Source organism: Giraffa tippelskirchi, chromosome 12 (genome assembly GCF_054371585.1).
Source record: "Giraffa tippelskirchi isolate mGirTip1 chromosome 12, T2T-mGirTip1v1.2.pri, whole genome shotgun sequence".
NCBI lineage: Eukaryota > Metazoa > Chordata > Mammalia > Artiodactyla > Giraffidae > Giraffa > Giraffa tippelskirchi.
Genome location: NC_137286.1, coordinates 47445464 through 47458847, shown reverse-complemented (window position 1 = coordinate 47458847; position 13384 = coordinate 47445464). Strand labels below are relative to the sequence as shown.

Below are 13384 nucleotides of genomic sequence, written 5' to 3'. Positions count from 1 at the left end.
TCCTGCACTGCAGGCAGACTCTTTCCATCTGAGCCACCAGGGAAGCAGAACTAGAGGAACAAAATAGCTTTCTTTACCTATAGGCATCTTTGGAGATAATTAGGCCTCTATGACTTAAATAAGAGTTACCCCCTGAGGTTTTATCTATGTGCACAACAACAATTAACAGCTAGTCTTATTAGTAACCAGAGAAGATTGACTTGAGCCACTATTATAGAAACTCTCTACTTCTCACCCAAGTCTCAGATCAGAGTTTCTGATTGAAAAAGAGGTTGGGTACTATTAAAAAAGAATTATGTAGCAACATTATAGGGCTTCACAGGTAATGCTAGCGGTAAAGAACCCACCTGCAATGCAGGAGATGTAGGAGACACAGGTTCGATCCCTGGGTAGGGAAGATCCCCTGGAGGAGGGCATGGCAACCCACTCCAGTATTCTTGCCTGGAGAATCCCATGGACAGAGGAGCCTGGTGGGCTGCAGTCCATGGGGTCCTGAAGAGTTGGACACTACTGAAGTGATTTAGCACGCACACAATAACATTATAAGCTTGTGCCATAACACTTTTGCCTGACTGTTTACCAAAAAGACACAAAATTATGTTTCAGAACACACATTAAATTGTACCCTAGAGGGATAAAAAGGAATTCCTAGAACTCAAAGGGACTACTCAACCCTGGCTCTGAGCTGACACTAATCCCTGGCAACACAGTATCACTATGGGCCACTGCTATGGCAGAAGCCCGTGGGAGTAAAGGTTATTGAAGTTGGATGTGAGTCCTGCCGTGGTTATTTCACCAGTTCATGATTGTATAGTCCATAAGACTGCCAGCTTTTGTGGGAGAGACAAGCAAGAGAAGGCTCTAGTTGGCCCTGGATGCTGTACAAAGCTCTGCCACTAGGTCTTCATAACTTGGTAGATTTGCGGCCCATTGAGAGTCTTGTAGAACCTGCAGTCAGCCCCTATATGTGAACCACAGCTGAACCAACTGGGACTTTGAAACAAAGCCCTGCCCTGTCAGTGGGCGGATGTTCTCTTAACAACTCATGACATGGACTACACAGCTTCTGGGTGTTCTGTTCTGGCAGGGCCGGGCTCTTGTTCTCCTGGCCAGACAGCACCACCAACTTGGTTTTGCAGATGAGCAAGTGATGGTTGGGCTAATGCTTGTGTTCTGCAGGGAGGAACTCAGTCCACCTAGATCCAAACACTGGTTGTTACAAACCCTACCCCATTCTCCATCACAACCAGAAATCCGCTGATGGAGCCCTGCAGATTCCCCTGTAATCCCCACAGGGCCAGACCAGAGTGGGGGCTCTCAAGACCCAAAATACTGAGGGAGCTCGAAGTATCCCCTGAGCTCTCTTTTCCCACTGAAGGAACCGTAGGCTCAGGGGAGACCTCACCACATGGCTCTCGGATTCTCTCATCGGTGTCTTGTCCATGAATAGTTGTTAGCTGTTCTTCTTTCAAGGGACAGCGAAGTCAGGAACTACCACACCGCCATCTTGGTGATGTCACCTCAACAGTCCATGGTTTGTTACTGGTCCTGGCAGAGACAAAAACATCAAACAATGGGGAAAATGGTGGCTTCACAATTAAGTTACCTGTCTCTAACTAGGGGTGGCTGGCCAGCATTAGAATGTATCCAAAACACTTCATGATCAGATGGAAATGGCAATAATGTATAAACTTAGCTTATCCAATAGATACATTGGAAAATTGAGTGACTTATATTTCCAGGGTGTTTACTCCCTCCATATTTGCATACCTTCTGCAACCTATGCATAGAACCTTAAGAGGTGTTCCATATGACCAGCTGACTGAAAAGGTAAAAACTAGAGCCTGATTTTTGGTAGTTCTGCACAATATGCAGGCTTTAGATGAAAATGGACTATAACCCCAAATGGAGATATTTCTATAGAACACGAAGGAAAAGAAATGTCTTCCAGGGGGCAGACTTTTAAGAGCATATCTCATGTTCCACTTTATATGGAAAGAGAGATAACCTGGGTCATGGATCTTCTAGGTTTCATAGGCAGTGGTTAACGGTTTGATCAGGCTTGGAGAAAACTAGATTGGAGAATTGGTGACAAGCAGTATTGGAGAAAAGGCACGTGGATGGACCTCTCAGAAGGGACAAATGGGAATACTTGGTGGTTTCCATTGAGGAGGAAGTTCATAATAAACAGGCTATTAAATAAGCTCACAAAGTGTAGCCCCACAAAATGTAATCCATTCTGGGACTTCCCTGCTGGTACAGTGGATAAGAATCCATCTGCCAGTGCAGGGGACATGGGTTTGATTCCTGGTGTGGGAAGATTCTACATGCCAGGGAGCAACTAACTAAGCCCAAGCACCACAACTACTGAGCCTACATGCCACAACTACTGAAGCCCACACACCCTCCAGCCAGCAAGCCACAACTACTGAGCCCAAGTGCTGCAGCTACTGAAGCCTGTGCGCATAGAACCCATGCTCCACAATAACAGAAGCCATCACAGTGAGAAGCCCATGCACCAAAACGAAGAGTAGCCCCCTGCTTGCCACAACTAGAGAAAGCCTGCACACAGCAACGAAAACCCAGCACAGTCAAAAATAACATAAGTAAATAATGTAGTCTATTTTTTTAAGTTAATGACCACTGTTTCACCTCTAGAAATAAGAGGTGGGAGTTGTTCTTCACATCATGGTACCTAATGAACCACTTGCTAAATTTTTGCCTTCTGTAACTTTGGGCTCCAGTGATTTAAAGGTCTTTGAACCAATGGGAGGGATACATTTTTTTTTTAAGCAGGGGACATAATAATAGGACCATTGAATTGGAACCAGAGAGTTCCACGTGGACATATGAGACTTATCATGCCCTGTTGGACAAAATGACTGATCCACATTATCAAAGTAGACTGCTGTCACACATGAGGGCAGAAAGGACTATTTCTGTAAACCCAGGGACTCCCTGGGGCATGTCTAAAATTACCATATTCAGTGATAAAAAGTTAACAGTTCTAACCCCATATGGACAGAGCCTGTAGGTATTCAGATTCCCCAAGAATGAAGATTGGGTCACCCCACCAGATAAAGAGCCACAGCACCAGCTGACTCTTCTGCTGAGAACAAAGGGAACATAAATGGGCACCAGGAGAAGGACATGACAAACGCCATCACAGCCTCGAGGCCAGCTGCGTCAATAAGTTCTGTGGCAGCTAGCCACATGTGCTTCTTTGCCTGCTGTGTCATGTACATACCGAGTATGTAATAAAGTTTCTTTTTCCTTCCGTCCCCTTTTTTCTAATATTTTACGTAGACTGTGTGGGTTTACAGTTTGGTCCAGAGGTTACAGAATATCAATATGATATTATGACTGAACCAGAGGAGCCGTGGTCATCACCCAGAAAACCTGAACTTGTATCTAGGTGCAGCAACTAATGGAACTTTGGATATTTCCTTTGAGGAAGTGTATTTTGATTGTCCTAGCCATAGTTGTATTAATATTATATTAAGCAAGCACAGGTTACTGCTACTATTATGATTGGAAATGTAAGTATGAAAACAGGGTACATAGGAATGCTAGGCAGCCAAGGAGTAGACCATAGTAACATCTGTAACTTTTGAACACGTCCATGGTGGAAGGACTGCCTTTCCAAGATAGAATCCAAAAACTACATTTTCCAGACTTCCTTTTAACTAAGGTATAGACTTGATCATACTCTTCTTCATCTTGCAGCTTTTACTCCTTTTACCAGATCTACTTTTGTATATTAAGGAAGTTCATTAGTAAAAACACTTTTTCAGGAATATATTAGAAAATATATCTAGTTAGGAAGTTGCCTTAGAGATTTGGCCAACTCCTCTTGTGTGTAACAGGAAAGAGCTGAGACCAGAGAAGTTATGACTTTCTAGTGTTTATAAAGCAAGTTCACAGCTGACACTGTTTGTGACTCTACTCAGGATGTGAGTTAATTTACACTACAGTCCATGTAACAACAATGAAAAATAATTCCTGGATTATTAATGGTCTCAGGAAGATTAAGTTACCAATATGGATCCTCTAAAGTTATGTGCAGAAAATACATATTACTAATTGTATCACAGATTTTTTTAAATCATGGGTACAATACCAAATAAAATGAGACATGTTAAAAAAAAACAAATAAATAAGGTAGAGACATGAGACTAGCTTCCTTCAAGCAAATGAGTCAGCATGAGACCAGGAAAGCAGATGGGAGAATAGTGAGGGTACGAGCATGTGTGAGGTCTTAGTAGTTTTGCAGGAGTTACAGTAGAAGCTCTGGAACGGTGGAGGTCCCATTTGTTGTTTCTGTAGGGGTTAACCAAAGGGCACAACATCTGCAGGATTTCCAGAGGATAAAACAATGTTATCAAATGGATAAAGATGTGGTACTTATATACAATGGAATACTACTCAGCCATAAAAAAGAATAAAATAATGCCATTTGCAACTGCACAAATGGACCTAGAAACTATCACACTAAGGAAAGGAAGACAGACAAAGGAAGACAAAATTACCATACCATATCACTTACATGTGGAATCTAAAATATGACACAAACGAACTTATCTATGAAACAGAAACAGACTCACAGACATAGAGAACAGATGTGTGGTTGCTGAGGATGGTGGGAGGATGGGTTGGGAGTTGGGGATTAGCAGATGCAAACTAAGTCACTAAGTCGTGTCCAATTCTTTGTGACTCCATGGACTGCAGCACACCAGGCTCCTTTGTCCTCCATTATATATAGAATAAACAAGGTTCTATTGTATAGCACAGGATATACACTGAATATCCTGCAATAAACCATAATGGAAAAGAATACATATACATATATATATATATAGCTGAATCACCTTACTGTACACCTGAAACTAATGCCACACTGTAAACTAACTCTACTTCAATATTTTTAAAATGTCATCAAGAGTTTGATATCTCCATCTCCATCTCCTGGCTTTGCTTCCCTGTGCACTGGGTCTCCTCAGATGAGATTTCTGAAGCAGGTTCTCCCTCCCACAGTGGCTCCTAGCAGCTTCAAATCAAGTAGGAAGAGAGTTTCACTTCCAAAAAAAAATAAGTCCTTAGATTGACTCTTACTGATCCCATTTGGGTCACATGTTCGTCACTGAATCAGCTGCTAGCTAGGGGACAGAATGTGCCAGACCCAGGTGATATGTATACCCTGAACCGTGAAAACAAGATGAAGTCTGAAGAGCAGGATGCGTTTCTCTCATATATTTCCTCCCATATATTTCACCAAAAAGCACCTGGCCTTAAAGTACGGAAGAACAAACTATTGAAGTGATAACACCAGTGGAGAAGTAACACTTGGTGGGGTTGAGGATTGCCAGACCAAATGGAGCATATACTTGGGACTTCCCTGGTGGTCCAGTGACTAAGACTCTACACTCCCAATACAGGGGGCCCAGGTTCAATCTCTGGTCAGTAAACTAGATCCCACAGGCCTCAACTAAGAGTTCGCACACTGCCACTAATGATCCTACATGGTGCAACTAAGACCCAGTGCAGCCAAATAAATAAATAAATAATTTTTTAATGTAGTATATACTTTAAGTTAGCAACGACAAACCTAAAAGTGGTTCTCAAATCAAATTCAGTATGTTACTAAAGGAAAAGAGAATGGATGTTGGGCAGGCAGAAACAACAGCTATCCACTAGCCAGGAAGTCTGGCTTATCCTTTTGCCTATGAGTGGGACAGTGACTGGCACAACCTGTGAACTAAGACCCTGCCTATTTCCACCTTGGGATCCCAGAAGCACTTTCGGTTTGATGAACTAAAATTCAGAAAGCCTGGTTCCCAATTCTGATTATCTGCAAACCTGGAAATCTCCCTTAACTTTTCTGGACCTTCATCCCCACCTTTGCCAAATGAAGAATGAATAGAACCTGCCTGGTGAAGCTTCAACAAGATAAAATTCATAAAATTTCTTTGAAATCCGTAAAGCACTTCTCCATAAATGTAATGGATCATCTCTCTTGCTCCAAGGAAACCAGGGATAACCTGAGCCTAACTCATGCCATTTGCAAATGATAGGGCAACTGAGGTCGATGGAAGATGGTGAGACTAATGGAGGAGTTTAGATTGGAACCACTGTCGTACACCCTTCACCACAGAGACAGGACCAATCCACCTCTTTCTGGTATACTGATAAATGTTTCTGAGCTCTTCCTTTTCCCTGAATAAGAGTGAAAATAACAGGTTAGCTGGGGCCAAAGACTTACACTGGTAAATAGGTTGGATGCAAAATTCCTCATTGAGAACACCTCTTCTAGGAAACTAATTGGATCAGAAAGCAAAGATTCCTGCAGGAGGAAATTTATTGCAGCAATTATTAGGATAACAAAAGTTTCAAAGTAAATGCCCTGCAATAAGGGATTGGTTACATAATTACACAAATTATGGTATTATCTCCTCCAGTGGCATAAGAGGAGGTCATGAAAAAGGATGATATGGACGTTACATGGAAGGATTTCCAGGATCTAATAGCTGAGAAGAGCATATAAAGCATGATCCTGCTTTTATCAACCAATCAGTCATGTAGATGTATTTATATGCATAGGCAAAGACTGAAAAGGTATACAGTGGAGTCGCATCATATGTGCATTTAAATTCTCTGAATTCAACTCTATGCAGAGCGCTGGGTGAGGGAGAGAGAGAAAAACTTAAATAGTGCAGCTCTGACTGGCCAACTCTACTCACTGAGCCCAGGAGTCAGATGGAAGCACGAGGCTGCTGAAATTCCCTCTCAATTCCCCTTCTAGATATGAGCATCCTCCATGCTGAGTGTAATCTAATGTTTCAAGATATGCATTTTTCATATTAGTAGTGCTCTGTGCTCAGTTGTATCTGACTCTTTGCAGCCCCATGGACTGTAGCCCATCAGATTCCTCTGACCATAGGATTTCCCAGGCAAGCATAATGGAGTGGGTTGCCATTTCCTTCTCTAGGGGATCTTCCTGACCCAGGGATCGAACCCACATCTCCTGCATTGGCAGGCGGATTCTTTACCACTGAGCCACCAGGGAAGGCCCTCTTTTTTCTTTATGATAACCTGTATCTCCAAGTTTCCTAAAAGCAACATGTATTTATGTAACATATTTTCAAAGGATAGGTTAAGAACCCCCGTCCTTACAGGTACTTGAGGGACCCTCCAGAAAGTTCCATTTAGGGATGTCAGCTTGGCCAGCCCACAGAGGCAGCTTCCTGTCGGGTCTGTCCTTCTGCCATGGCTTGCGATGCTGCTCTCTCCCTTTCCCTCAGCCCTTATCAGAGAGGATCTCCACGGGTTATAGCATTAGGCCGGCCTGGGCAGCCCTGGATGGCTGCAGGGCCCAGGGTGCCAGGCAGCTTGGGGCCATCTCAGCCCATCGCCCCCGGGCTCCATCAACCCTTGTTAGTCCTTATTAGCAGCCCGAACCCAGACAGGCTGCCTCCACACTGGGTCCTTGATTTTTCTATTTTGAGAGGGTTACTCAGGCCAAGTCATCAAATCAAGTTATGCTCCTGACGTCTTAGGATTGCAGGGCCCTGACAGCTTCCTTCCTCCACCAGTCCCCATAGACCACAGCAGTCCTACTCCAGGCCCCCAGCAGCATACAAACACACCCTCTCAGAAGTACACAGACCCACATGCTCATATGCGCACACACACACACACACACACACACACCTTCACAGGCTCATGAACACATTCTGTCACCCACCCTCACACAAATGAGCATCTTTGATCTCAATGACATAAACACCCACACTCAAGGGTCTTCAGAAGTCATGAGAGATCCAGATCACTTACAGTTTCAGGGGCTCCCAGGATATTAAAGAATGAGAAATTACAACCAAGTCCCCATATTTGCAGCTGTTCTAAATGTTTACATGTAACAAATTATCATCGTGTGTTTTAAATGCAATATAATTGTGTCCTCCACCAAATAATGATTGGATTTATGAACTATTAATTCCCAGGGCACTGCAGGCTGTGGGCCTCAGTAATGTGATGTGCTCAGAGCACATGATGGATGCCTTCTCCTCTCCATCTTGTCAGCAGATCTCAGACTGCGTGTATAACCTCATTTGGGGATAATATCAAGAGCCCATATCTGAGCCCTTTGTGAGTACGAGGCCCAGCCAAATGGCTTCTGTCAACTGCCGAACGCACACACACTGGAGAGGCCTGGTGCTCAACCACCACCCCACCCAGTGTACCCACCCACACCCACCAGGAGAAAGCCCAGGGTCCTGTGGCTCTCTGGTCACCCTGGTAACCACCTGGCAGTCGTGGGAATATCTCAGAGCTCGGGAGGATGCTCAGTGCCACCTTCCCCACCCCCTTTCAGGACAGAGGGTTCTCTGTAACCCCCAGATGTTTGGCCACCCCGCCCTGGCTCAGGTTCTCTCTGCTCGTCCCTGACACGGAAGCCTGGACCAGCTCTAACGAGAAGGAACATGAAGCCAGCCATCCTGGAATTTCTTTGCATTATAACCAGAATCCTCATCCTCTTAAATCAAGCAGCTCTGGGTCAGGAGCCACTGCCACTACACTCAGAGCTTCTGTTTTGTCCACCTGTGTCTGGGAAAGTTTTGCGCACACACACACACACACACACACACACTTTCTCACACACACTCATACATGTTCTCATGCTTGCACTCATACAAGTACACTTTAAAAGACACACTTTGAAAGACAGTGTGGTTTTAGAAGTAGATTCTGGCCTTTAGAAGCAAACTCTGGCCATTTGAAGCTCTCTTCCAACTCTTATGAGTAATCACTTAAAGAGTCATTTGTCCTCTCTAAGCCTCAATTTTCCACATCTTTAAATTAGATCCAGAAAAGATCTGCCTCATAAGCTTTGGTAGGATGTCTCTGAGATATTTGTAAAAGCACTTGGCACATCACTTCTTCATGGCACAGGGCAAGCCCCAAACCACAGAGGGGTCGGCAAACCCTTGGCTGAGGACCTGGAAATCACTCAGGCCTGTGCTTACAGAGTGAGGCTGGATGGGGAAGGCAGAGATGAGGGAATGACAGTGATCAAAAAGGTCGGTTTGCTTCTCAGTCTTTCCTAAGTTAACAAATCAAAGACCTGCACAAGGAAATAATCAATACTGGACGCGACCCAGGAGAAATTCTGTCCCCATCCAGGGAATGAGGTGGCAAACACAGAAGACAAAGGAAAGCTTGCCATTCCTTATAAGTCTTTCTGGAGACCTGTCTGCACTATAGCCTCTAAATAGATGCTCCTCCACGGCGGGCCCAGCAAGAAGGCCCCCCCACACACAATGACCCATCGTTAGCTGTAACTGCAAAACTGGAAGAACAGGGACTTCCCTGGTGGTCCAGTGGTTAAGAATTCACCTGCCAATGCAGGGGACATGGGTTCAGTCCCTGGTCTGGGACAAGCCCTCATGCCACAGAGGAACTAAGCCTGTGTATCACAGCTACTGAAGTCTGTGTGCCCTAGAGCCTGCTCTGCAACAAGAGAAGCCACTACAGCGAAAAGCCCCTACACCACAGCTAGAGAGTAGCCCCAGCTCTCCAAAACTAGAGAAAGCCCGCAGGCAGCAACGAAGACCCAGTGCAGCCAAGAGTTTTTTAAAAAAAGAAAAATTTAAGTCTGTATTCAAAAAAAAAAACCCTGAAGAACAAAAAGTTTCAAGACCTTGCCCAACATCCCCCAGTCAGTCTCAGGATCAGCACACACAGTCTAGCTCTTAAATCAAAGACACCATTAATGTCGATTTTCAGTACAAGTATACCCTCAGTAAAAGAGCTCAGTATGGCTTTTTGAGCCAGGTGGGCCTGGGTTCAAATCCCGGCTTCACCATTTACTAGTTGTGTGACTTTGGGAAATTTTCTCAACCTCTTCCTTCTCAATTTTATCATCTATAAGACAAACGTAAATAATGCCTGCCTCTCAATGTTTGTGAGGTTTATTTTTTGAGAACCTAGTTATGTTTTTCACATAGGTAAGCACTCAATTAAATGGGTATTCTCTTTCCCTCTCCTCTCCTGCCCCCATTTTCTCCATCATATGTCAGAGAGAAATAAATTGTGGTATCCCTGAGTCTACCTGTGTTTCAGATGAGCACAACTGAGTATTCATATTCCTTCTGTCCCAGGTGTAGAGTGTCATGGGATAAAGTGTCCTGTAAGTGTCAGGACACGCCCCCCCCCCCATTCATGGGTCAGTCCTCTCCCCATCGCCTTGCACAGCTGGCAGCAGAAAGTCATCGGCTGTCCTGGGAAGCCCTCGGCTCCCAAGCTCACCTCCGTGTCTACGCACACAGCCAGAAGCCATCCTTCAAGGCCATTAATTAACCAGGGTCTTTGGAGATGACTTTCTCTGTTTTTGGCATGATTTGCTGATAAGAGTTTTAGAACTAGGTTCCTCTCCATCCTCAGCCTCAGCTGTTTGTTCCCTCCATGTATAGTTAGTGGCACAATCATTTCATCAAGAAACATCTCCTGAGCTCACAGGCCAAATCCTTTGGTTAGAGCTGAGAGGATCCCCTCCCTTTTCCTTCTAGAAAGAGAAGTCTTCTGGACTAACTAAGGGTCCTTCCAGGGTCTTCCTGGGCTTCTGGAAAACCCATGGACCAACACATGGACCTGCTCCACTCCCACCAAGGATGAGCACCAGGCTTCCCTGCTGGCTCAGTGGTGAAGAATCCGTCTGCCAATGCAGGAGACACAGGTTCAGTCTCTAATCTGGGAAGGCCCCACATGCCCTGGGCAACTAAGCCCATGCACCACACTATTGATTCTGTCCTCTAGGGCCCAGGAGTCACAACTACTGAGCCCATGTACCGCAACTACTGAAGCCTGCATGCCCTAGAGCCTGTGCTCTGCAATAAGAGAAGCCATCACACAGAGAAACCCAAGCACTGCAGCTAGAGAGTAGCCCCAATTTGCTGCAACTAGAGAAAAACCTGCACAGCAATGAAGACCCAGCACAATAAAAAATAAATAAATAAACTTTGTTATATTAAAAAAGAAAAAAGGATGAGCACCAATTCAAACATCCAAGCAGAAGATGTGGTCCTTACCCCATGGGTGACTCATTATCATCCTTGATCTGGTCAGATACTACAGAACACATCATATGTTGGTCAAAGTGGGGCCCTGGACTCTGCCTACCCCTCTAGCCTTCCGTGCACCTCCACTCCTCCTTATGACCTATGTTCATACCTTACTGACACACCTGCAGCTCTCAGCCCTCTGGTATGTATTGCTTAATGTATTGCTCTCTCTGATAGGCATGTCTTCCTTGTCATCCCCCAACTCCTCTGGATCAGGGAAGGCTTCCTGGAGGAGGTGAAGCCAGGGTTCAGTCTGGAGAGATGAGCTGTATCACCATTTTTCCTGCCTAACTCCTATTCATCCCTCCAAAGCAGTGCACAGTGTCTCCCCCAGAAAGTCTGCCTTGATCACCTTCCCCTCAAGCAACACTAGATGCCACATCAGGTAGCACACTTCGGTGAGCATTTTTTATAATTTATTTATTTATTTTATTTTTGGCTGTGCTGGGTCTTCGTTGCTGCTCCGAGAACAGGGGCTACTCACAATTAGTTGTGGTGTGGGCTTATTGCAGTGCTCCTCTTGTGGAGCCTGGGCTCTAGGGTGCGGGGACTCATTAGTTGTGGCTGCTGGGCTCTAGAGCTCAGGCTCAGCAGTTGTGGCCCATGGGCTTAGTTGTTCCATGGCACATGGGATCTTCCCAGATCAGGGCTCGAACCCGTGTCTCCTGCATTGGCCGAGGGATTCTTAACCACTCAGCCACCAGGGAAGCCCCAGTGAGTGTTTTTGGTTTGGAGTTGAGACATGTATTAGGAAACACATGGTATACACAAACTGGATAATTGAAAAGAGTTTACTAAAAGGGCAGTTTATTATAATAAAAGATGTGAGCAGGGTTTAGAGAAAACAAAAGAGATGGTGTTGCACATAGAGGGCAACCGTGACCATCCACAGACCTCAAGGGGACAACAGGAGGAGGTGTCAGCAGAACAGGAGGCAGGCATGAGCAGAAGGAGCAGGGTGAGTTGTGGGTAATGCCGTCCATTACTAGGCATGATATGAGCTCAGTAATGTTTGTATAATGTTACTACTTTAATTAGCACTTTCAGTTGATGTTTTGTAATATATCTACACATATTTTATATTTGACGTTATTAAGGTTTTAGTTTCACTAAAACCTTTAGTTTCATTATTTAAAAATGAATTTTAGATACTTAATTTTAAAATACCAGTAGCAATGCTAGTATTTCAGCATCATGTAAGATAAATACCGAATCACAGTATTATAATTTTGTTCTGATATGGAAAATCTGTACTCCTGTGGTGGCAAGGATAAGAAACCCTATTCAAACTGGCTTAAGCGAAAAGGCAATTTGTCCCCTCACGTCTGAGAATCCCAGGGGGTGATCTAGCTTCAGGCCTGGCTGGGCGCAAGAGCTTAAACAGTGTCACCAGGGTGACTGGGTTCTAGCCTGACTCTCTTCTCCTTCGTGAGTTGCCTTGATTCTCAGACAGTCTCTCCCCTCAGGGTCGCCAGGGACTGCAGCAGCTCTGGCGTGCATATGCGTGCAAGTGTGCTAAGTCGCTTCACTTGTGTCTGACTCTTTGTGATCCTGTGGACTCCACTAGGCTCCTCTGTCCATGGAATTTTCCAGGCAAGAATACTGGAGTGGTTGCCATGCCCAATCCAGGGATGGAACCTGTGTCTCATCCATCTCCTGCATTGGCAGGCGGATTCTTTACCGCTGAGCTACTGGGGAAGCCTGCAGCAGCTCTGGACCTCATACTGACTCAACTTCACAACAGATGGGGAGAGCCTCTTTCTCAGAAATCCCCCCAAATCTCATTGCCTCCCACTGGCTCTGGTTGGGGGTTTGGTCCTTCACCAGAGATGGTGCTACACATAGAGGGCAACCATGGCCATCCACAGGCCTCAAGGAGACAACAGGAGGGGGTGTCAGCAGAACAGGAGGTAGGCACGGAGTGGAAGGAGCAGGGCTAGTTGTGGGTAATGCCGTCCATTACTAAGCATGATATGAGCAATCTCTGTGACCTGGGCTGTGCCTTTCAAACACCCTGGAAATCTGGAGCAGGGCCTAGCTTTTTCTGAAACATAAAAGACTGAGGGTAGGAAAGAGGTGGCTCCCCCAAAGCATAGGAAAATACCCCCAAGAATGGAAAGCTGAGGCTGAGTAACAAAACCAGCTCAGACAGATGCGCCCATTGGGGTTCCCACGGAATCCTGGACTTCCCTCTAAAATGACTCCACATCATTAAAAACCAAAATAACAACAACAAAAACCTCTTAGACAAAATTCCTAAAGGACAA

At 45.1% G+C, this 13384-nt stretch overlaps 1 protein-coding gene across 1 annotated transcript in view; it reads right to left on the bottom strand.

The window, feature by feature from the left end:
• Positions 1-545: 545 nt before the first annotated feature.
• The window catches only part of MRPL46 (mitochondrial ribosomal protein L46), a 52034-nt gene continuing 39195 nt past the window's right edge, over positions 546-13384 (bottom strand). The window contains exon 6 of the transcript XR_014071863.1: positions 546-1548. The gene's annotated coding sequence lies outside the window, so the exon portion shown is untranslated. The remainder of the gene's footprint in view (positions 1549-13384) is intronic.